A 21431-nucleotide genomic window follows, 5' to 3' on the forward strand; every position below is an offset into this window, starting at 1 on the left:
CCAATTCTTACCTAACATTGGCCAATCTGTAGTAAAAACACACCTGACGGGGTTAACCAGGTTTTAACACCCCACCCCCCGGTAAACAACCTCAACACGTTTGGGACCTGAATGTAGTACTAAGCGCTATAGCACACAAACCATTTGAACCCATGGTGCAGCAGGCGTTAAGTTGGTCACGCTGAAGAAACCCCTTCTGGTTGGAAGTCAGCTCGCAGAGTGAGATCGATCTAAGTGTTAGTCACCTCAAAGCCATATATTAGATTTCTCAAGGTTGTGCTCTGCACGCACCCCTAGTTTCTTCTGTACTTGGTATCCTTACTTCTCCAGCATGGGGTCTGGCATGGATTCACATGCTCATGAATATTCCCCGTCGTCAGGCTGGGAATCCTCGGTAAAGAAAAAACCAGTATCAGTTTCGTTTCTGATCTGTCTTTCGTAGTACTAACCAATCACTGGTCTCTGCGTCATACTGACCACAGCCAATGACTGCCCTCTACCTAAGCACCGCCTCTGGCAGCCATCTTCAGATTTTTACCGCACGTTCATGTGTTGGGATCCTCGTGCTATTGCTCTCGAGCGTTAGTGCTATTTTTTTCACGTTTTTTCTCAAAACTTCGTTTTTTCGGTCAAAAAGAGCCTCAAGCTCCACCGATTCTCCATCCGATCAACGGGGACCCGTGTCGGATTCGTCTGCGCCCCTCAAGGGTGAAGATTTCGTCGAGCTACGCTTTTGGAGGACTCCAGAAGTTTCTCAGGCCCGGTCATGGCCCAGGAGAAGGGAAGCTCGACGCCCGGAAAGCTGTTCAGGGTCTGCCCTGGATGCCAGCTGCAGAACGTCTTCAAGGAGGACGAACACTCTTTTTGTCTTTACTGCCTACATGAGGACAAGACGCACGTGGAGAAGGACTGTGCGTTTTGCGGCAACATGTCGGAGCGGACCATGAAGGACCGCCATCAACGTCTCGCCAACTGGCTGGAAGGGAAGAGCCCGTCCGGCGAGAAGAAGAAGAAAGCCGAGCGGTCTTCTAAGACCTTTGAGGACGCCCCGGCGACGGGGGTCCAACATAAGGCCAAGCACCGCGAGTCCGCTGGCACCGGGAGCGCCGAACGGTCGGGCTCTACGGGCGCCAGGCAGGGCGCACCCTCCCCGGCACCATCAACCACGAGCCAACGCTCGGGGTCGGGTAAGAGGAAGGCCGAGCACCCGGCGAAGCTCCTGGAGAGGCTCCGGTCGAGCTCGAAGGCGGAGGGGGAGCGAGGCAGTGTCCCCCCCTCAAGGATAAGGCGGTGAGCGCACCTAAGGTGGTGAAGGCCTTAATCCATCCGGCCAAGCCCTCTATCGAAACTGTCGCGGCGGCCCTGGCTCAGCCTGTGGAGGCTACACCAGTGGTGGCGACCTCGGGGCTCAGAGTCTCCCTGCCACCTCGGAGGGAGTCCTCTTTTGTGCCCATCGATAGGACCCCCGTGAAATCCCCCATGGGGAAGAAAAAGGGGGGGCAGGGCGTCGTCGTAGATTCGGCCTCAACCTCGGAGGAGGAGCTGGTCGAAGTCTTAAGCCACGGCCTCGGCGTGGAAGAAGACCGACCCGTCGGGATGGATCCCGACGCAGGTGACGACGACATCGTCGAGGGTACCGACGGGGCCCCTGATCGCCCGTCGGATTCCCCTCTGCCAGTGCCGCGAGACAACTCGGCGGCCATTTTGTTGGCTATACAGTCCTTATGCTCAGAGATAAGGACGAGACTACCGTTGCCGACGGAACCTCTCCCGTCGGGGGACCCAGAACCGGGACCTTCTGGTGTTCCCCCTACCAAGAAAAGAAGGATCCACCCTCCGCCTCCTTTTCAGCCGTCGCGCCCCTTCCAGCCCTCCTCCCCGTCCACCCGAGGGGATGATACGGGGACTGACACGGCAGCGACGGGTACGGACGACGAGGTATACGACGAGGATGTACCGTCGTCGCCTCCCACCAGGGCTTCTCCGCCCGATGAGATTGGATCGTTCCACTCCATGATCACCAGGGCATCCGAGCATCCGAGCTTTTCCAACTCTGCCCTGAGGAGAAGAAGAAGGAAGGCTTCCTTTATCAGCGGCGCGAGGCCAAGAGGAAGACGGTCCTCTCAGTGCCTCTATTGGACGACATTTGGGATGAGGGCCTCACCCTCCTCAAGAACCCTTCCACGACGCCAGCTAGAGGAGACCGGTACGCAGCCCACCCCGGACTCCGTCGTCTCCGCGGCGGCCAGGAAAAAAGCGGGGGGGGGGTGCGGCCTCCACATCGACTTCCCCACCGGACGGCGAGGGAAAGAAATTGGACGCTATGGGACGCAGAGTCATCTCGTCTGCGGCGACGACGATTAAAGCGGCCAACGCCTTGGCTATCGTGGCCCGCTACGACAGGGAGCTCTGGTACAAACTGGCTCCCCTGCTGGACTTCTTGCCGGACGACAAGAGGGCAGAGGCCCTGGAGATCCTGCAGGAAGGTGAGGTGGCTTCGGACCACGCCATTACCGTTGCGACGGACATCGCCGACACTGGGTTCCGCCAGTTGGGCAACGGCGTTTGCCTTAGGCGGCGTGGATGGCTCAAGGCTACGGACTCCCGTCAAGACGTTCAGACCAGAGTCCTGGACATGCCCTTCGATGGGAACAACCTGTTTGGGAAAACAGTGGACGATTCCCTTCAGGCCATTAAAGCGGACACCGAGACGGCCCGGGAGTTCTGCAACAACGACGGACGCCCTTTCGGAGCAGCGGAGGCAAGGGCGCCTCCAAAAGTTCCGGCGGCGGTTTCTCCACCTACCGTCAAGCGGCCCGCTCGTCGGCTCAGGAGGCCTACAGAGGACGAGGCAAGTCTGGCGGACCCCGCCGTCGTCGTCAAGGCGGCAAAGCCTCGTCGAAGCAGGATTGAACCGGCCGTGGGGTCGGGCCCCCACCGAAGCACCCCAGTGGGAGGCCGGCCGGCGAGCTTCGTCAGCGTGTGGGAGTCCATCTCCACCGACCGTTGGGTGCTGGACGCCTTGGCCCGGGGCCACGCGCTCGAGTTTCAAAGAAGGTGTCCGCGCGTCCCCCCCGTGGCCAGGAAAGAACTTCACGTCCCTCAACTTCTCCTGGAGGTAAAGGCGATGCTCAGGAAGGGCGCCATCGAACTCGTCCCAAAGAGGCTTCGGGGCTCCGGAGTTTACTCGAGATACTTCCTCGTGAAGAAGAAGACTGGGGGGATGGCGCCCCATCCTGGACCTGCGACGTCTGAACAAGTTCATCAAGGCGCAAAAGTTCCGGATGGTCACCCTCCAGCACGTCCTGGGTCAGCCGGAGGAAGGAGACTTCCTGTCGTCGTTGGATTTGGAGGATGCCTACTTCCATATTCCCATCCTAAAGGGGCACCGAAAATTCCTCAGGTTTGTGGTCCAAGGGCGTCACTACCAGTTCAAAGCCCTCCCCTTCGGACTACGGTCGGCACCCAGGGTATTCACCAAGTGCCTTGCACCGGTGGCGGCGCAGCTGCGCTGCGAGGGGATCCACGTCTACCCCTACCTGGACGACTGGCTCATCCGAGCCAAGACGAGGGAGCTCGCCGTGGATCACACGGCAAGGACCGTCCAACTTCTCACGGACCTGGGATTCTCCGTGAACTACGCCAAGTCCCACCTGGTACCCGCGCAAAACGCACTGTTTCTGGGAGCGAAGCTCGACACAGTGTCCCTTCTGGCCTCCCCGTCGGAGGAAAGGACCAGGTCCATCCTGGGCAAGGTACAGCGGATGTTGGTTTCCGACGCGGCCAAGGTGAGGTCCATCAAGTCCCTCCTCGGAATGATGTCTTCTTGCATCTACCTCATTCCCATGTGCAGGCTCCGGATGCGCCCGTTGCAGGAGTTCCTGGACGCGCGCTGGATCCAAACGACGGGCGGCTTCAAGGAGAGGATCACACTCGACGAGAGTTTCCGCCGAGCGGTCCGGTGGTGGGGCATCCGCGCGCATCTGACGGCGGGCATGGACTTCCAGACCACCAGGAGACAGTGACCACGGATGCCTCCCTGGAAGGGTGGGGAGCGCACACCGAAAATCTGCACGCGAGAGGCCTTTGGCTCCCGACGGAGAAGTCCCTCCATATCAACGTCCTGGAGCTCCGTGCAGTGTTCTGGGCCCTCAGGTCCTTCCTTCCGTCCCTCAAGGGCAAGGTGGTGAGGATCTTCACCGACAACACCACCACCATGTTTTACATCAGGAAACAGGGCGGAACCAGGTCCCCAGCGCTGTCCAAGGAGGCGCAGGACCTGTGGCATTGGGCCGTCGCCCAAAGGATGTTTCTGGTGCCGTTTCATCTGGCAGGGATAAAAAACACCATCGCCGACTCACTCAGCAGGGAGCTGCGCTCGTGCCACGAGTGGGAACTACGGCAGGATCTAGTGGATCGCCTCTTCCGACGGTGGGGCACACCCCAGATCGACCTGTTCGCGACGGCGACGAACTCCAAGTGCCGGAGGTTCGCCAGCAGGTTTCCCCAGGCGAGGAGCATGGGCGATGCTTTCTCGTTCCCCTGGGAGGGCCTGTTCCTCTACGCGTTCCCTCCTTTGCCACTGCTAATCCGGCTCGTCAACCAGCTCAAGAGGTCACGGTGCAGGATGATCCTCGTCGCACCTGCGTGGCCGAGGCAGATATGGTTCCCGGACCTTCTGGACTTGTCAGCGTCCCCGCCAATCAAGCTGCCGGTGGACGCGGATCTACTCTCCAGGGAAGGACGCGCCATCCTCCACCACGACCCGAAATCGCTGAACTTGCAGGCCTGGCTCCTGCAGCGCTAGAGTTTGGAGGATACGACATACCGGCCGACTGCAGAGAGGTTCTTGCAAAGGCCAGGGCGTCCTCGACTCTTAAATGCTACGTACACAAATGGAAGAGGTTCTCTGTCTGGTGCCACGCACAGAAGATTAACCCTCTACGGATTACGGCTCCCCAGGTACTGCTGTACCTGCTGACGCTGGCCAAAGCTGGACTGGCACACGCGTCCATCAAGATTCATCTAGCTGCGATCTCCCGATACACCAGAACCACGGGGCGGACGTCCTTGTGGTCTCATCGTCTGGTGAAAGAGTTCATGAAGGGACTGTTCAGATCGTTCCCGCCGGTGAAGGCTCCGGCCCCGGCGTGGGAGCTCAACGTGGTGCTGACCAAGCTCATGGGACCTCCGTTCGAGCCTCTGCACTCGGCCCCATTGAAGTTTCTGTCGTGGAAAACAGCGTTTCTTGTGGCCATCACCTCCGCACGACGGGTGGGAGAGATCCAGGCCCTTTCCTGCAAGGCCCCGTACTTGACTTTTCACGACACGAGGGTAGTGCTCAGGACGCACCCCTCCTTCATGCCCAAGGTACCGTCGGACTTCCATCTCAACGAACCCTTGGTGTTGCCTGTGTTCTTCCCGTCGCCTTCGTCGCCGGCTGAGAGGACTTTGCACTCGCTGGATGTGGCTAGAGCGCTGAAGTTCTACGTGGACCGCACGAAGTGTTTTCGGAAGACGTCACAACTCTTTGTGAACTTTGGACCTGTCAATCAGGGGAAGGCTCTCTCGAAGGCTTCCATTTCCAGATGGCTCTCCGGCTGTATCATGTACTGTCATCGGTTGGCAAACCGACCGCTGCCTGGCCGTCCGAGAGCCCATTCCACCAGAGCGATCGCAGCTACCACGGCGTTCCTTTCTGGTGTGCCCCTGCTGGACATATGCAGGGCTGCTACGTGGAGGTCGACGCACACCTTCACGAAATTCTACTGCGTCGACCGGGATTCCAGGGAGGAGTCCAGGGTCGGCCAAGCAGTGCTGCGCAACCTGTTCGCCTGAGGTGAGCCTGGTGAGGAGGTAAGATGCTTAATGTTGAGTTTGATGTAATGCTTAATGTTGAGCCTTTGCCACCTCCCGTGGTTGTGCATGTGTGTACTGCTATGTATTCTTTATTCATGAGCATGTGAATCCATGCCAGACCCCATGCTGGAGAAGGAACAAGTTACTTACCTGTAACTGTTGTTCTCCAGCATGGGTCTGGCATGGATTCACATGCGAACCCTCCCGCCTACCCCTCTGCGGCTCTTCACTTGGTCATACTGCCACTTCACGTGCTTCCAAATCTGAAGATGGCTGCCAGAGGCGGTGCTTAGGTAGAGGGCAGTCATTGGCTGTGGTCAGTATGACGCAGAGACCAGTGATTGGTTATTACTACGAAAGACAGATCAGAAACGAAACTAATACTGGTTTTTTCTTTACCGAGGATTCCCAGCCTGACGACGGGGAATATTCATGAGCATGTGAATCCATGCCAGACCCATGCTGGAGAACAACAGTTACAGGTAAGTAACTTGTTCCATATCAACGGGGAAATTGTGCTCCCCACATTCTTACCGGACCCCAAGCAAGATGCAGAGAAAACACTCCTGCCTGGATGTCGGGAGGGTGTTGAAATTCTTCTGGACAGAACGAAGGGCATCCGCAAGACGGGTGCACTATTTGTAACATTTGGAGGCCCTAGGCATGGGCAGCAAGCCTCCAAGGCATCCATAGCTTGATGGATGATGGCGGCGATCCAGGAGGCATACAAGGTACAAGATAAGGAGCCGCCTCAGGGCATGCATGTGGTATGAGCTAAGGCGGCTGCAGTCGCTTTCCAGTGCCACGTTCCCTGGCAGGTGATCAGCAGGGTGGCAACATGGGCCACCCCTTCAGCTTTTTGCAAACACCACTGCTTGGATACCAGTGCCAAGGCTGATGCAGCATTCGGCCAAGCAGTGCTGCATAATCTCTTTGCCTAGATGGCAATGCTCTCCTCCCCAGGTCGCTGTGCCAGTTGTAATTGCCCATACAGGATGGAGGAAAGGGGACAGAACTGAAGTGTGGTGCCCATGAGTGGGGTTAAGGGAGCCCTCTGCTCCCGTGTCCACGCCCGACGCGCCAGTAAATTTAAATGGGAAATATATTTTTCTGGTGGAAAAAAGTTTCCGGTCCCTCGCGCGGAGTGCTCATACAGGATTGAGGAAAGGGGACTATGGACTTGGAATACGTTAGTCACTCCGGTGAATAACATTTAATATCTGGTCATTTTGTCTGGTTGCAGCTGTGCTGAATTCTGGATCTTGTGGTCCTGAAAGAGACAAACTACAACTCTGGCCGGACAAAAAAGTGATTAGCACTGGTACCAACAGTAGTAAACAAGGCACACATAGAGGAGGATTCAGGGACTGGCACCTCCCCAACTCTTACACATTCTCTCTGGTGTAGGATTGACTCTGGCATATACTCTGGTAGCACACCTACCTCATGTTGGGAAGGATCCCTGTCTCCCTCGTCCCTCTGACCCCCAATCCCTCCCACCCGCCAACCGCCATGATACAGACAAGCCCCTGGCCCTGTCGGGGTGTGCACACAGTTCTGTCATCTGGCTTTGGCATGGTTCCAGGATGCATATGTATGTGTCTACAAGGGTATTCAAAGTGATGCCAAGCATTTGCTAGTTGATGTCAGTAAGTTGAACACCAGTTTCAGAAATCTCTGCCACCTTCAGTTTGCAGATTTGCACATGTGTGTTTGACTCGGTGTATAATCTATACTAGGTCGATATAATTGGTTCAATAGAATTGGATACTAATTAATAGCTGCACTTAAAAACAGCCAATTAGTTGATGTATGCTATGTGAGAAACCTGAAGGTGTCTCACCCGCTAGTCCCCGCGGATCTGCCACCCAGCAGGCCAGGACACTGCCATCGCTATTGGATCCAGTTGCTGGGGGGTGGACCAGTGTCAGAGGATCATGTGCATAGGGGGCCTTCGGGGAGGGAAGGTGGGACACTGACGGGTGAGATGCAGTATCCCCTTCCTTACGACGCCTTTTCCCCATCCTACCAGGTATGATATCTAGAAACTCAACCCCCCACCCCCTTTTCCGACTCAGACAGTTCATCGTGAGAGACAACGGACAAAGACCAGAGCTGTATACATGACATGTCCCAACACAAGGGCCATGCAGAGTCAGGCAGTTACTGATAACTACACACACATGACTTCCATCACACTTGTCCACACGCATAAATGGCAGAGCACGAACGCACACTCTTATGCAAGGGCAAACGCACAAGGAAGCAGCTATTCCGGGAAGACAGTTTAAACCAAGGAGAAAGGCAGTGAGCCCAGATTTACCAGGTTACTCACCGTAGTGGCCACCTTACTCCTAGTCCATAGTCCCCTTTCCTCCTTACTTATGGGACATCTCTCCGTCCTGTTGGACGGGACCGGAGCACTTTGTAAAAAGCATCCAAATATTTGTCCCCCCTCTTTCCTGCGTGGGGCCCGGCACGCGGCCGTAACCCCGCCCACCTTGGCTCCGCCCCGCGCATTGCCCATCAGTCCTTTTCTATCGCCAGGTCAAAGACCCATTAGCGGAACCTTATTAGAGGGGACGGTGGGCGGGCATATGGAGGAAAGAGGACTATGGACTAGGAGTAAGGTGGTCTCTATGGTGAGTAACCTGGTAATACTCCTACGTCCCATCCCCTTCCCTCCATACTTGTGGGAGATTCCCAAGCACTCCTTACAGGAACTACGGGTGGATGGAAATACCCCTTACTGAAATAGGTTCTTCAGCACAGCCTGACCAAACTGAGCGTCAGCGCTTGAGCTCATGTCGAGACAGTAATGCTTACAGAAAGCAGATGGGGAGGCCCAAGTAGCTGCCCTAGCGATGGACTCTCGGGGCATATTTCTGAAAAGCATCCGCGGCTGCCTTGCCCGGCACCAGGTGTGCATGGATACCCTTAGGAGGTTTCAGCCCTTGGACGGTGAAAGACTGTGATGTAGGCGGCGATCCACCTAGAAATAGTTGCCTTAGACGCCGGCTTGCCCTGAGGGTTACCGAAGGTCACAAAAAGTTGAGAAGAACTCCTAAACTCGAAAGTCCTGTCCAGGTAGAACTTAAGAGCTCTTCGGACATCAAGACAGTGTCAAACCCTTTCAGCCTCTGAGGCAGGGTTCGGAAAAAAGACGAAGGGAGATCGACTGATTCAGATGGAATTCGGTAGAAAAGCCAGGTTTGTCCGAAGGACTACCTTGTCCTTGTGAAAGACCAAGAAAGGATGATCCACCAACAATGCCTGGAGCTCACTCGCTCTCCTTGCTGACGTAACGGCGACCAGAAAGGACACTTTCCAAGACAAGTACTTGAGGTCCACCGTAACCATTCATTCAAAGGGTTTATGGCACTGCGCCGTCAGGACTACATTTCGAGGGGATTGGGTCCTCCGACGTATTCCATATCTATGACATGTAATCACCACAACTATGCTGCTTCGGAAACTTTTTCGGCGTCTGCGTCCTGCGTCGATGACGTCGATGCGCCGTCGTCGAGGACCTCCTCCGACGTCCGACGTCATCCGATGTGATAAGTAGGACGCACGACGCCCATAGCCTCAGTTCTGTTTTTTCCGCGAACGTGTTGCTTCGTGTTTCTCGGTTCTAAGCCTCGACTCTTTGGAGTTCTGTTCTTTCTGGTTCTTCGAACCTGTTCGTTTGTGAATTTCCTTCGGCGATGTCTTCCACTTCGTCTTCAACCCCGCGTCCGGGCTTTAAGAAGTGCGGGGAGTGTGGGTCCAAGATGTCGGTGACTGACTCGCACGACGCCTGCCTCTGGTGCCTCGGGGAGGCCCACGACACGGATGACTGTATCGACTGCCAGTCGCTCACGTCCAAAGCCTTACGCGAACGTAAGAAGAAGTTGTCGGTAGGTCGGGTGTCCAAGCCCCGGAAGTAGAAGTCGGCGGGGCTTTCGACGGATGATTCGAGGGGTGACTCTCCGCGTCATCGTCGGAAGTCTCGTCGGTCGTCTTCTAGGAGTGGGTCTCGCCACTCCTCAGCCTCTTCGAGGCATTCTCGGAAGCGCCGTCAGCGGTCGCCTTCCAGGTCCTCTTCCGAGGATTCTGCACGGCACGTCGGTTACCCCACCAGCCGTGCAACGCCGGAGGAATGGGCTTCCTTCGGGAAGAAAATGTTGGCGATTCTTGAGTCGCAGGGTACTCAGCCGTCCGCGCCCCCGAGTGGGGTCGGCCGTGTGAGGTCGAGAGACACCGCTCGCAAGAGTGGTCGGCACGAGTCACGGGAGCGGTCCCGTTCGGACAAGGAGGCTCGTTCTCGCCGTACCCGTTCCAGGTCCCGGTCCTCGACGCGTTCGAGACCGTGTGCTCCTGTGAAGTCTTCGAGGAAGACATCGACGTCTGAGGCGTCGAGGGCGTCGACAGGCTTTCTCGAGGCTCCGGCTTCGAGGACCTCGTCGAAGCCGTCGACGATCAGGTCGTCGAGGGACACGCTCGGGGCTCCGGCTTCGAGGGCTGTGTCGACGCCGCCGATACTGGAGGCGCTGCATCTGACGTCGACGCCGATTTCCTCGACGCCGATCCTCTCGGCGCCGTTGCCGGTTTTCTCGGCGTCGGCGCCGATTCGCTCGACGCCATCGACGCCTTACTTGTCGGAGGTGCCCCGTGTCACGGGTGTACCCCCTAGGAAGGCTCTGGTTAAGAGCAAGCACTCTCGGGTGCCTTTTCGCCACCTGGAATATATTTCGGAGGCGGATGAGGATTCTGATGGCCTGGTTCCTAGTCAGGTGCCAGATGAAATTGTCTCGGGCCATAGTCAGTTTGACGATTTGAGGCAGTCACTGCATGATGCCAGTGGACTGGACACCTCTCCGGAGGTGGAATTTTGTAGGCCTGAGCCTGGCTCCCATGCCGATTCCTCGTACCGGCGCCTTATGGCTAGGGTGTCTGAGTATCTGGGATGGTCTGCTCCCCCAGGGGAGTTCAGGATGATCTGACGGACATCCTTGATGTTGGTCCCCCAACTGACCCGGTACTGCCGTTCCATATGGCTTTACAGAGAAGGGTGGCGGCGGCTTGGACTGCTCCGGAGAGTCTCCCGGCGGTGGGCAGATCCTTGTCGCGTAAATACCGTCCAGCCAGTAGCGACCCCTGCTACTTGACCAGGCACCCCACTCCGGAAAGTTTGGTGGTGCAGGCGGCCACGGCCCCGGCAAAGCAGGCGTCGTACCCTACCATCCCTCCTGATAGGGACGACAAACGTTTTGATGGCTGGGCGAAGAAAGTGTTTTCTTCTGGTGGTATGGCGCTTCAGGCGGCCAACTCCATTTGTGCCTTGTCACGTTTCACGCACACTCTGTGGAACTGTGTTGCGTTAGCGGCTGAACATATTCCCGAAGGGGATGAACGGGATGGTTTCCTTGCTATGGTCCAGGATGGTAAGGATGCCATGTGTGAGTCCGGTCAGTCGGGTCTGGACTTGGCTGAATGCGTCAGTAGGTCCATGGCGGCGAGCACCGTGATACGCAGGTTTGCGTGGTTGCGGAAGTCGGGGTTTGCTCCTGATGTGCAGTCCCGGCTCCTCAACATGCCCTTTGATGGTGAACACCTTTTTGGCAGCAAGGCTGACGAGAGCCTTGAGAGGTTGCAGACCTCAAAAGCTGCAGCGAAGTCGTTTGGCGCTGCAGTTCGCCAACCTCCGCCTTTTCGTCCTAGGGGACAGCAGTGGAGGGGTGGTTCCTTTCGCTATTACTCATCCTTCAGTAAAGCGAGAGGAGCTGGCAGTCAAAGAGGCCAACGCAGGGGTACCAGAGGTGGACGACAGGGTACCCGTGGTGCCAAGGCCGCTCGGGCAGTTGCCTCTTTGCCCTCAGGTAACGCCGCAGCCGCTCCCACTCTGTCGTGAGGCCATGTCCCATGGTTCGCCGGTTGGGGGAAGGCTGGCGCAGCATCTTGTAGAGTGGCAAGCCATTACTTCAGATGTGTGGGTTCTGGAGATCATAACCCACGGCTACTGTCTTCCTTTTCGGCACAGGCCTCGCGACAATCCACCGGGGAACCTCTCTTTGCAGAGTCCGGATCCGCTCCTTGCGCAGGAAATTCAAGCCCTGCTGGAGAAAGGCGCCATAGAACTGGTGCCTGTAGCGGAGAGGAACAAGGGATGGTATTCCCCTTATTTTTTGGTTTCGAAGAAAGACGGGGGATTGAGACCCATCATGGACTTGCGCGATTTGAACAAACTCCTCAGGAAGGACAAGTTCAAGATGGTTACTCTCTCTCAAGTCCTCCAGGCCCTTCAGCTTCAGGACTGGTTGGTGTCACTCGACCTCAAGGATGCTTACTTCCATGTGCCGATCCATCCCAAGCACAAGAAGTACCTGAGGTTCGCGGTTGGCGACTCGCACTTTCAGTTTCGGGTCCTGCCGTTCGGATTGACCTCCGCCCCGAGGGTTTTCACCAAGCTCATGGTGGTGGTGGCAGCGCATCTCAGACAAGGGGGGATTCACGTCTACCCCTACCTGGACGATTGGTTGATCAGGGGGAGCTCTCCCGAGCAAGTCCTGGATCATCTATCGATCACCTGTCGCTCCCTTCACAGGCTGGGCTTCTCCCTCAATTTAAAGAAGTCCCATTTGACGCCAACACAGCGGCTCCAGTACATCGGAGCAGTGCTCGACACTTCCCTGGGGCAGTGTTTTCCTCCCCAGGTGAGGGCTCTTCACATTCAGCAGATGGTGCACAAGTTTCAGCATGCCCAGACGCTCCCAGCGTTCGAGTTCTTGAGGTTGCTCGGCCTCATGGCATCCTGCATTCTTCTGGTGCCAGAGGCTCGCCTGCGGATGAGATCTTTGCAGTGGGCACTCAAGACGCAATGGTCGCAGTCCTCCGGCAGGATGTCGGACTCGATTCAGGTGCCGTCCTCGGTCGCCCGGGACCTTCTGTGGTGGGCCGTCGAAGGCAACTTGATGAAGGGGGCTCCATTTTGGCTTCCCTGGCCGGAGGTGACAATCGTGACGGATGCATCCCTCACGGGATGGGGAGCTCATGCCAACGGGCTGACAGTCAGCGGTCGTTGGTCTCCGTCGGAGTCCAGACTCCATAACAATCTGTTGGAGCTGAGGGCCGTCAGGCTAGCCCTGAAGGCTTTTCTGCCGTCTGTGCGAGGGAAGAATGTCCTGATCCTGAGGGACAACACAGTGGCCATGCACTACCTCAACAAAAAGGGGGGGGCAGGGTCACTTCCTCTGTGCAGAGAGGCGATGCAGCTCGAGTTCTGGGCCATCCAGCAGGAAGTTTCGATCTCGGCAGTTCATCTGGCCGGAGCCGAAAACGTGACGGCGGACGCTCTGAGCAGGCAGAGCGCGATCTCTCACGAGTGGGAGTTGGCTCAGGAGATTCTCCTGGAGATCTTCGCCCTTTGGGGGACCCCTCAAGTGGATCTCTTCGCCTCCAGTGTCAACCGGAAGTGCGAAAGGTTTTGCTCGCGGGAATTTCCTCCAGAAGGAGCCTTAGGAGACGCGTTCGTGGTGGAGTGGTCATTCCCGCTGCTGTACGCGTTTCCTCCAGTCCCCGTCATCCCGCAAGTGCTGCGGAGGTTACGGAAGTTCGGTTCCCGGATGATCCTCATTGCCCCGGCGTGGGCTCGGAGGACGTGGTACCCGGACCTTCTCGACTTATCCATCTGCCCTCGACGTCGTCTTCCCTACCGAGACGATCTGCTCTCACGGGAGGGGGGTCAGGTTCTCCATCCAGAGGTCAGATCCCTCAACCTTCACGCTTGGCTTCTGAAAGGTTGAGGTATAAGGATTGGGACCTCCCTGAGGACGTGATGGAGGTGTTGCTTTCGGCCCGAAGGCCGGCAACAAAGTCTCTGTACCGTTGCCGTTGGCGTAAGTTCTGCGACTGGTGCAGAGTTCAGAATGTGGATCCTTTTGCATGTGACATCCCCATGGTTCTGTCCTTTTTGCTTTCTTTGGCCCACAGGGGCTTGCAAGTGGGTACCGTTAAGGGTTACCTGGCGGCGCTGTCCATCTTTAAGCGCTCGTCTGAAGAGTGTTCTTACTTTAAAATCCCTTTGATTTCACAGTTCCTGAAAGGGCTCACTAATGTGTTCCCTCCGTCACCTTTCCTGGTGCCCGGTTGGGATTTAAACCTGGTTCTTAAGTTTCTTATGGGTGCTCCGTTTGAGCCTTTACATTCTTGCCCTTTGAGGCTGTTAACTCTGAAAACTGTTTTTAGTTGCGGTTACTTCCGCTCGCAGAGTGAGTGAGTTACAGGCACTTTCAGTTAAGCCTCCCTTCACTGTATTTCACAAGGACAGGGTTGTCCTTAGAGTTCGTCCTTCTTTTCTTCCGAAGGTAGTGACAGAATTTCATTTGGCCCAGAAGGTTGTTCTTCCGGCATTCTATCCTCCTCCGCATCCTGGTAAGGAAGAGGAGAGGCTCCATAGGCTTGATCCTAGGAGAGCTTTAAGCTTTTATGTTTCACGCATGTTCCGGGTCAGAGTGGATGATCAACTCTTTATTGGTTACGCTGGAAAGCGTTTGGGGCAAGCTGTGACGAAACAGACTTTGTCTCGCTGGATTATTTTGGCCATCTCGGAGTGCTACCGTTTGGCGGGTAAGGACCCGCCGGCTGGCTTGCGGGCCCATTCTACCAGGGGTATGGCTGCGTCTACTGCCCTGCAGAGGGGTGTTCCTATTCGCAACATCTGTGATGCAGCCACCTGGGCTTCAGTACATACATTTGTACGTCACTATTCCCTTGATTCCATCCGAGCACAGGATCTGGCCTTTGGCAAGGCGGTCCTTTGCTCTGCTATTTGATTGGCTATTCTACATTTTGATTCTAAATTCTTTCCCTCCTCCTTGCTTTGGTACTGCTTTGGGAGTCTGTCAGATATGGAATACGTCGGAGGACCCAATCCCCTCGAAGAACAAGTTACTTTCTTACCTGGTAACGTTCTTTCGATGGGATGGTCGGACGACGTATTCCATATCGCTCCCGCCCGGCCTTCCCCGCTGCAGAATTTCTTTTGCGATTGCAGCTTACGTTCCGCAAGGCTTTGTGTCTGACTGGCAGTTGACTTATGTCACACGTTCTGGGGGGGAAAACTACAACTGAGGCTATGGGCGTCGTGCGTCCTACTTATCACATCGGATGACGTCGGACGTCGGAGGAGGTCCTCGACGACGGCGCATCGACGTCATCGACGCAGACGCCGAAAAAGTTTCCGAAGCAGCACAGCTGTGGTGATTACATGTCATAGATATGGAATACGTCGTCGGACCATCCCATCGAAAGAACGTTACCAGGTAAGAAAGTAACTTGTTCTTCTCCAGCATGGGGTCTGGCATGGATTCACATGCTCATGAATATTCCCCGTCGTCAGGCTGGGAATCCTCGGTAAAGAAAAAACCAGTATCAGTTTCGTTTCTGATCTGTCTTTCGTAGTAATAACCAATCACTGGTCTCTGCGTCATACTGACCACAGCCAATGACTGCCCTCTACCTAAGCACCGCCTCTGGCAGCCATCTTCAGATTTTTACCGCACGTTCATGTGTTGGGATCCTCGTGCTATTGCTCTCGAGCGTTAGTGCTATTTTTTTCACGTTTTTTCTCAAAAACTTCGTTTTTTCGGTCAAAAGAGCCTCAAGCTCCACCGATTCTCCATCCGATCAACGGGGACCCGTGTCGGATTCGTCTGCGCCCCTCAAGGGTGAAGATTTCGTCGAGCTACGCTTTTGGAGGACTCCAGAAGTTTCTCGGGCCCGGTCATGGCCCAGGAGAAGGGGAGCTCGACGCCCGGAAAGCTGTTCAGGATCTGCCCTGGATGCCAGCTGCAGAACGTCTTCAAGGAGGACGAACACTCTTTTTGTCTTTACTGCCTACATGAGGACAAGACGCACGTGGAGAAGGACTGTGCGTTTTGCGGCAACATGTCGGAGCGGACCATGAAGGACCGACATCAACGTCTCGCCAACTGGCTGGAAGGGAAGAGCCCGTCCGGCGAGAAGAAGAGGAAGAAAGCCGAGCGGTCTTCTAAGACCTTTGAGGACGCCCTGGCGACGGGGGTCCAACATAAGGCCAAGCACCGCGAGTCCGCTGGCACCGGGAACGCCGAACGGTCGGGCTCTACGGGCACCAGGCAGGGCGCACCCTCCCCGGCACCATCAACCACGAGCCAACGCTCTGGGTCGGGTAAGAGGAAGGCCGAGCACCCGGCGAAGCTCCTGGAGAGGCCCCGGTCGAGCTCGGAGGGGGAGCGAGGCAGTGCCCCCCCCCCTCAAGGATAAGGCGGTGAGGGCACCTAAGGTGGTGAAGGCCTTAATCCATCCGGCCAAGCCCTCTATCGAAACTGTCGCGGCAGCCCTGTCTCAGCCTGTGGAGGCTACACCAGTGGTGGCGACCTCGGGGCTCAGAGTCTCCCTGCCACCTCGGAGGGAGTCCTCTTTTGTGCCCATCGATAGGACCCCCGTGAAATCCCCCGTGGGGAAGAAAAAGGGGGGGCAGGGCGTCGTCGTAGATTCGGCCTCAACCTCGGAGGAGGAGCTGGTCGAAGTCTTAAGCCACGGCCTCGGCGTGGAAGAAGACCGGCCCGTCGGGATGGATCCCGACGCAGGTGACGACATCGTCGAGGGTACCGACGGGGCCCCTGATCGCCCGTCGGATTCCCCTCTGCCGGCGCCGCGAGACAACTCGGCGGCCATTTTGTTGGCTATACAGTCCTTATGCTCAGAGATAAGGACGAGACTACCGTTGCCGACGGAACCTCTCCCGTCGGGGGACCCAGAACCAGGACCTTCTGGTGCTCCCCCTACCAAGAAAAGAAGGATCCACCCTCCGCCTCCTTTTCAGCCGTCGCGCACCTTCCAGCCCTCCTCCCCGTCCACTCGAGGGGATGATACTGGGACTGACACGGCAGCGACGGGTACGGACGACTAGGTATACGACGAGGATGTACCGTCGTCGCCTCCCACCAGGGCTTCTCCGCCCGACGAGATTGGATCGTTCCACTCCATGATCACCAGGGCATCCGAGCTTTTCCAACTCTGCCCTGAGGAGAAGGAAGGTTTCCTTTATCAGCGGCGCGAGGCCAAGAGGAAGACGGTCCTCTCAGTGCCTCTATTGGACGACATTTGGGATGAGGGCCTCACCCTCCTCAAGAACCCTTCCACGACGCCAGCTAGAAGAGACCGGTACGAGAAGAAGTACCGGGTCCCGGACACGGCCCCCCTGTGCCTCCGGGCGCAGCCTACCCCGGACTCCTTCGTCTCCGCGGCGGCCAGGAAAAAAGCGGGGGGGGGGTGGGGCCTCCACATCGACTTCCCCACCGGACGGCGAGGGAAAGAAATTGGACGCTATGGGACGCAGAGTCATCTGGTCTGCGGCGACTACGATTAAAGCGGCCAACGCCTTGGCTATCGTGGCCCGCTACGACAGGGAGCTCTGGTACAAACTGGCTCCCCTGCTGGACTTCTTGCCGGACGACAAGAGAGCAGAGGCCCTGGAGATCCTGCAGGAAGGTGAGGCGGCTTCGGACCACGCCATTACCGTTGCGACGGACATCGCCGACACTGGGTTCCGCCAGTTGGGCAACGGCATTTGCCATAGGCGGCGTGGATGGCTCAAGGCTACGGACTTCCGTCAAGACGTTCAGACCAGAGTCCTGGACATGCCCTTCGATGGGAACAACCTGTTTGGGAAAACAGTGGACGATTCCCTTCAGGCCATTAAAGCGGACACTGAGACGGCCCGGGCCCTTGGAGTTCTGCAACAACGACGGACGCCCTTTCGGAGCAGCGGAGGCAAGGGCGCCTCCAAAAGTTCCGGTGGCGGTTTCTCCACCTACCGTCAAGCGGCCCGCTCGTCGGCTCAGGAGGCCTACAGAGGACGAGGCAAGTCTGGCGGACCCCGCCGTCGTCGCCAAGGAGGTCAAGGCGGCAAAGCCTCGTCGAAGCAGGATTGAACCGGCCGTGGGGTCGGGCCCCCACCGAAGCACCCCGGTGGGAGGCCGGCTGGCGAGCTTCGTCAGCGTGTGGGAGTCCATCTCCACCGACCGTTGGGTGCTGGACGCCTTGGCCCGGGGCCACGCGCTCGAGTTTCAAAGAAGGTGTCCGCGCGACCCCCCCGTGGCCAGGAAAGAACTTCACGTCCCTCAACTTCTCCTGGAGGTAAAGGCGATGCTCAGGAAGGGCGCCATCGAACTCGTCCCAAAGAGGCTTCGGGGCTCTGGAGTTTACTCGAGATACTTCCTCGTGAAGAAGAAGACAGGGGGGATGGCGCCCCATCCTGGACCTGCGACGTCTGAACAAGTTCATCAAGGCGCAAAAGTTCCGGATGGTCACCCTCCAGCACGTCCTGGGTCAGCTGGAGGAAGGAGACTTCCTGTCGTCGTTGGATTTGGAGGATGCCTACTTCCATATTCCCATCCTAAAGGGGCACCGAAAATTCCTCAGGTTTGTGGTCCAAGGGCGTCACTACCAGTTCAAAGCCCTCCCCTTCGGACTACGGTCGGCACCCAGGGTATTCACCAAGTGCCTTGCACCGGTGGCGGCGCAGCTGCGCCGCGAGGGGATCCACGTCTACCCCTACCTGGACGACTGGCTCATCCGAGCCAAGACGAGGGAGCTCGCCGTGGATCACACGGCAAGGACCGTCCAACTTCTCACGGACCTGGGATTCTCCGTGAACTACGCCAAGTCCCACCTGGTACCCGCGCAAAACGCACTGTTTCTGGGAGCGAAGCTCGACACAGTGTCCCTTCTGGCCTCCCCGTCGGAGGAAAGGACCAGGTCCATCCTGGGCAAGGTACAGCGGATGTTGGTTTCCGACGCGGCCAAGGTGAGGTCCATCAAGTCCCTCCTCGGAATGATGTCTTCTTGCATCTACCTCATTCCCATGTGCAGGCTCCGGATGCGCCCGTTGCAGGAGTTCCTGGACGCGCGCTGGATCCAAACGACGGGCGGCTTCGATGAGAGGATCACACTCGACGAGAGTTTCCGCCGAGCGGTCCAGTGGTGGGGCATCCGCGCGCATCTGACGGCGGGCATGGATTTCCAGACCCCAGACCACCAGGAGACAGTGACCACGGATGCCTCCCTGGAAGGGTGGGGAGCGCACACCGAAAATCTGCACGCGAGAGGCCTTTGGCTCCCGACAGAGAAGTCCCTCCATATCAACGTCCTGGAGCTCCGTGCAGTGTTCTGGGCCCTCGGGTCCTTCCTTCCGTCCCTCAAGGGCAAGGTGGTGAGGATCTTCACCGACAACACCACCACCATGTTTTACATCAGGAAACGGGGCGGAACCAGGTCCCCAGCACTGTCCAAGGAGGCGCAGGACCTGTGGCATTGGGCCGTCGCCCAAAGGATGTTTCTGGTGCTGTTTCATCTGGCAGGGATAAAAAAACACCATCGCCGACTCACTCAGCAGGGAGCTGCGCTCGTGCCACGAGTGGGAACTACGGCAGGATCTAGTGGATCGCCTCTTCCGACGGTGGGGCACACCCCAGATCGACCTGTTCGCGACGGCGACGAACTCCAAGTGCCGGAGGTTCGCCAGCAGGTTTCCCCAGGCGAGGAGCATGGGCGATGCTTTCTCGTTCCCCTGGGAGGGCCTGTTCCTCTACGCGTTCCCTCCTTTGCCACTGCTAATCCGGCTCGTCAACCAGCTCAAGAGGTCACGGTGCAGGGTGATCCTCGTCGCACCTGCGTGGCCGAGGCAGATATGGTTCCCGGACCTTCTGGACTTGTCAGCGTCCCCGCCAATCAAGCTGCCGGTGGACGCGGATCTACTCTCCAGGGAAGGAGGCGCCATCCTCCACCACAACCCGAAATCGCTGAACTTGCAGGCCTGGCTCCTGCAGTGCTAGAGTTTGGAGGATACGACATACCGGCCGACTGCAGAGAGGTTCTTGCAAAGGCCAGGGCGTCCTCGACTCTTAAATGCTACGGACACAAATGGAAGAGGTTCTCTGTCTGGTGCCACGCACAGAAGATTAACCCTCTACGGATCACGGCTCCCCAGGTACTGCCGTACCTGCTGACGCTGGCCAAAGCTGGACTGGCACACGCGTCCATCAAGATTCATCTTGCTGCGATCTCCCGATACACCAGAACCACGGGCCGGACGTCCTTGTGGTCTCATCGTCTGGTGAAGGAGTTCATGAAGGGGCTGTTCAGATCGTTCCCGCCGGTGAAGGCTCCGGCCCCGGCGTGGGAGCTCAACGTGGTGCTGACCAAGCTCATGGGACCTCCGTTCGAGCCTCTGCACTCGGCCCCGTTGAAGTTTCTGTCGTGGAAAACAGCGTTTCTTGTGGCCATCACCTCCGCACGACGGGTGGGAGAGATCCAGGCCCTTTCCTGCAAGGCCCCGTACTTGACTTTTCACGACACGAGGGTAGTGCTCAGGACGCACCCCTCCTTCATGCCCAAGGTACCGTCGGACTTTCATCTCAACGAACCCTTGGTGTTGCCTGTGTTCTTCCCGTCGCCTTCGTCGCCGGCTGAGAGGACTTTGCACTCGCTGGATGTGGCTAGAGCGCTGAAGTTCTACGTGGACCGCACGAAGTGTTTTCGGAAGACGTCACAACTCTTTGTGAACTTTGGACCTGTCAATCAGGGGAAGGCTCTCTCGAAGGCTTCCATTTCCAGATGGCTCTCCGGCTGTATCATGTACTGTCATCGGTTGGCAAACCGACCGCTGCCTGGCCGTCCGAGAGCCCATTCCACCAGAGCGATCGCAGCTACCACGGCGTTCCTTTCTGGTGTGCCCCTGCTGGACATATGCAGGGCTGCTACGTGGAGGTCGACGCACACCTTCACGAAATTCTACTGCGTCGATCGGGATTCCAGGGAGGAGTCCAGCGTCGGCCAAGCAGTGCTGCGCAACCTGTTCGCCTGAGGTGAGCCTGGTGAGGAGGTAAGATGCTTAATGTTGAGTTTGATGTAATGCTTAATGTTGAGCCTTTGCCACCTCCCGTGGTTGTGCATGTGTCTACTGCTATGTATTCTTTATTCATGAGCATGTGAATCCATGCCAGACCCCATGCTGGAGAAGGAACAAGTTACTTACCTGTAACTGTTGTTCTCCAGCATGGGCCTGGCATGGATTCACATGCAAACCCTCCCGCCTACCCCTCTGCGGCTCTTCACTTGGTCATACTGCCACTTCACGTGCTTCCAAATCTGAAGATGGCTGCCAGAGGCGGTGCTTAGGTAGAGGGCAGTCATTGGCTGTGGTCAGTATGACGCAGAGACCAGTGATTGGTTATTACTACGAAAGACAGATCAGAAACGAAACTGATACTGGTTTTTTCTTTACCGAGGATTCCCAGCCTGACGACGGGGAATATTCATGAGCATGTGAATCCATGCCAGACCCATGCTGGAGAACAACAGTTACAGGTAAGTAACTTGTTCCTTAGGTCCCATGGCAGGTGCGGATTACGAACCGGAGGGTAGAGGCGTGTCAAGCCAGCAAAGTGCCTCTTCACCACTGGGTTAGAGAATAAGAACACAGGTCTGTAGAAAGGTAAGCGGAAACCGCTGAGAGATGTCCTGCATGACAGAACATGAATCCCTGA

General features: G+C 57.1%; 1 protein-coding gene across 3 annotated transcripts in view; it reads left to right on the forward strand.

Annotated features, from left to right (window-relative positions):
- The window catches only part of SETD2 (SET domain containing 2, histone lysine methyltransferase), a 1465157-nt gene that overhangs the window by 1028448 nt on the left and 415278 nt on the right, over window positions 1-21431 (forward strand). The gene's annotated exons all lie outside the window — the stretch shown is intronic.

The sequence above is a fragment of the Ambystoma mexicanum genome, chromosome 2p (genome assembly GCF_040938575.1).
Source record: "Ambystoma mexicanum isolate Mex_15411 chromosome 2p, UKY_AmexF1_1, whole genome shotgun sequence".
In the NCBI taxonomy this organism is placed as follows: domain Eukaryota; kingdom Metazoa; phylum Chordata; class Amphibia; order Caudata; family Ambystomatidae; genus Ambystoma; species Ambystoma mexicanum.